We start from the raw sequence: 4364 nt of genomic DNA on the forward strand, positions 1-4364 counted from the left end.
AAACAACATCCAAACTATGAATCGATGATCAAGATCCTTCTTTGAACTTATAAACTTCACCGAACGAGTCTGAATTACTCTTAAACATTCTGGAATGACATCAAACTTTACATGCAAGTCACAAATCATGATACGAACCTATTCGATGGCTCAAAATCTCAAACGGACATCGATAACATCAAAATCCACTTCAACCCAAACTTTGGAAATTCTAAAACCTTCAAAATGCCAACTTCCCACAATAAGCATCGAAATTCTCTCGGACCACCCGATACTCAAAGTCAATGGTCATTTGTTGATGACCACTATCGGTCAGAAAATCCTCCGTCGATCATTCTGAGGTTTTATCATCTCCTTCTATTTGGTTCTCTTGCCGGCAATAGTATACTCATGGTAATGCATCTTTTTGTTTTATTTTAATTTATTCCCTATTTTATTACAATAATTTCCCGTTTTGCATTTTTATAGTTTCGATTTGGTAAAACCTATTACAAAAGGTCATCTTATGTTTTAGAACTCAAATCTGTGCTATTAAGCCTTAAAAAATCTCATTTTCACTCACCTCGATTTGCATGCGCAGTCCGAGCATAAATCTGGAAAGCCTTTATGTGGAAATTTATGAAGTAATAATTTTTGGGATTTAAAATTAATTTTTAGTTGACTTTGGTCAACGTTTTGAGTAAACAGACCCGGATCCATGTTCCAACATTCCCGGAAGGTCCGTAGTAAAATATGGGACTTGGGTGTATGCCTGGAATCGAATTCCGAGGTCCCGAGATCGAGAAATGAATTTTTGATGAATATTGTAAGACTGAAATTCTATGGATTTAAAGAAATTGATTAATGTTTGATCTCATTGGTATCGGGCTCGTATTTTGGTTCTAGAGCCCGGTACAGGTTTAATATAATATATAAGTCATGTCTGTGAAATTTGGAAGAAAACGGAGTTGAGTTGACGTGATTCGGACGTCTAGTTGAGAAAATAGAAATTGTAAAGTGTTTTTGGGAATTTCATTTGATTTGGTGCTAAATTCAGAGTTCTAGGTGTTATTTTGGCGATTTGATCATACGATCAGGTCCGTATGATAATTTTATACTTGTGTGCACCTATGGTTTAGAGCCCCGAGGGCTCGGGTGAGTTTCAGATAGGCTACAGAGTGAATTGAACATAGAAATCATAGCTGGTGTGCTTCAGGTTTGCAGACTTCACAATTGCGAGGTCTGGCTCGAAAATGCGAGCATCGCATTTGCGAAGAAGCTTCGCATTTGCGAAGAAGCTTTGCATTTGCGAGCAGTTGGGCTGGAAGGGGACCTTCGCATTTGTGAAGTTCAGGATCGCAATTGCGATCATCACAGGCCGCATTTGCGAACGGTTGTCCGCATTTGCGAAGATGGGCTGGGACTGGGATTCTCGCATTTGTGATACTTTTCTCGCATTTGCGGGCTTCGCATTTGCGAAGCCCGGGTCGCAAATGCAACATCTGCAGCTGATCAAAATGACTTTTGGACGGGAGTTTTGATTCATTTCCCAAATCTTCAAAACCTAAAAAACAAGAGGTGATTTTCCAAAGACCATTCCTTCTCCAAATCATAGGTAAGTGATTCTAAACTAGTCTCTTTCAATCTTTTACATCTTATAACAAGATTTCAACCAAGAATCTAGAATTTTTATGGTGAAATTAGGATTTTTGGGTAGAACTTAGGAATTTCGAAATTTCAGGATTTAGACCTCGAATCGAGGTTGGATTCCAAAACCAATTGTATATACGGACTCGTCTCGGAATGAGTGTTCGAATTTCGTAAGTTTTTTCGAGATTTGAGACGTGGGTCCCACTGCTGAATATTTTAATGAATTTTGGGTTTTATCCGGAAAATTAGTAAATTCATATAGAATTAATTCCTATGATTCGTATTGAGTATATTGAATTGTTTGTGAATAGATTTGAAGCTTTCAGAGATAAATTTAAAAGAAAAATTTGTGGTTGTGTAAATGATTGAAATTTGCAAAGCGAGGTAAGTGTCGTGGTTAACCTTGACTTTAGGGAATAGAACCCTTAATTTAATTGTTATGTGAATTGTATGGAGGATCAGTTGTTGCACGCCGCAACAGACTTATTAAAAGTCCATATTGGAGGATCGGGCTACACGCCGCAACAGACTTATTTAAAAGTCGACATACATATATATATATATATATATATATATATATATATATATATATATATATATATATATATATTGGGGGATCGGGTTGCACGCCACAACAGAATTGATTAAAATGAACATATTAGAGGAGCGGGTTGCACGCCGCAACAGAACTGAATATGAATATATTATGAAAGCGGGTTGCACGCTGTAACAGAATTGAATGTGAATATATTGTGAGAGCGGGTTGAACGCTGCAACAGAATTGATAGAAATGATAATTGGTTATGACTGCTGAGTTGGATTCAATTATTATAAATGCGTTACCCGATTGTTGTTGTTACTAATATTGCGTACAGGAAATGTAAGTGCCCGCCTTAGCCTCGTTACTACTTCGTCGAGGTTAGGCTTAGCACTTACCAGTACATGGTGTCGGTTGTACTGATACTACGCTCTGCACTTCTTGTGCAGATTTTGGCGTTGGTCCCAGTGGCGTACCATAGACTTTCTCGAATTTCAGCTACTCATAGGAGACTTAAGGTATAACTGCATGGCGTTCGCAGTTCTGAAGTCCCCATCTACTTTACTTTAGTTGTGTTTGTTTCCATACAACTTTATTTTATTTAGGCCTTTATTTGTATTTATTCTAGAAGCTCGTGCACTTATGACACCAATTCTGGATGGTATTTAGACACCGCTTTTTATGGATTATTCACTATATTTTAGACTTTACTTACGTAATTGTTCTTTGTTATTAATAAATTTAAAAATTATTTTAAAAATGGATAATATTATTCTAACGTTGGCTTGCCTAGCAAGTGAAATGTTAGGCGCCATCACGGTCCGAAGGTGGGAATTTTAGGTCGTGACAATAGTTTAATTGCATAAGGGCTAGGTTAATTACACAAGTTTGTAGGCTATTTGATCCTGGATTAGTTAATCACATGTTTAAGTAGGTTATTTGTTAAATTATTTGGTTTTTGAATATTGTTTGCTCTGTTTTGATTTTTAATTTGGTTGAATTTCTTGTTATAGTTATTTGTAATTACTAGAAACTTAAAGGGGCATTTGAAAAACGAAAACTTACGGAATAAATATGTTAGCTATTTAGGATGGTTCTAGAAGAGGGAAGTAAGGACTAAGTTGCAAAGAAACGAAGAGAAAAGAGGGACGGGTACTGATTAGTAAGTAAATAATAGAATTTAGAGGGATGTAAAAAAAAACTGAAATACATTCTCTGAATTTCTATATAACAACATACACAGACCTCACCTGATTTCATTGATACACGCTCATTCTCAACCATTTTCTCACTTCACTCATCACTACTCTTCTTACGCACGCATTTAGTAGTACACATAAGCATCTGAGATATATTTGGAGATGTAAAACTTTGATCTGAAAAATAAAAGTTAAAAAAATAATAGAAAACCAAAAGAAATTCAAATAGACTCTAATCTCTGCTAAACTATTTGGGTTTTCAAGTTGCTTTTGGAATTGAAATTGAAGTTGTCACTTGAATATCTGTTGATTTGCTAATTTATCTGTTGTTGAGTTCTAGTTTCCTCTTATTGCTTCATTTTCTTCTTCCCTACATCTCAAAGTACAACTCAATCCTTAAAACTATAATCTCGGCTTGAATCAATGCAAATTAGTTGTTGAATGTAGTTGTTTTCCTTGAATCAAAATTGTTTTATGTTGTGTTGTTTCTAATATTTTACGAACCTATAGATCACATCATTTTAGGGATACAAATCTTGAGACATGAGTAAATTGATTTCATAGAACACTACATTTCCTTCACTAGTAGTTATTTGTTAGTAATTGATTTATGTCATATGTAAATTAGTTGGTTGAAGAATAATACAGGTGAGTTAATCATGTGCTAAGAGCCGAAGATCTTACCACCAGTTTATTTGATTTCCAGTCTCACAAGTTCTAAACATGTTTTCTTTCATTGGAAGACAACACTAAGAGAAGGCAGTTTGCAAAACTGGTCAGGATTTAGCTAAAGTAATAACACATTTCTAGAAGCAATGTTGGGAGGCATTTCTTTTAATAACTGATACATGTACTTTTTAAATCAAATTCAGTCTAGTGTTATAATCTCTCATTAGTAATGTAATCACATGTAATTGATTATTCGAGTTGGTATATCTGTAATCCGTGAATGTAATTTGTAAACAAGATTTTACTATCTCTTATTTGCTAAATTATGT

Source organism: Nicotiana tabacum, chromosome 14 (assembly GCF_000715075.1).
Source record: "Nicotiana tabacum cultivar K326 chromosome 14, ASM71507v2, whole genome shotgun sequence".
NCBI classification, from domain to species: Eukaryota; Viridiplantae; Streptophyta; class Magnoliopsida; order Solanales; family Solanaceae; genus Nicotiana; species Nicotiana tabacum.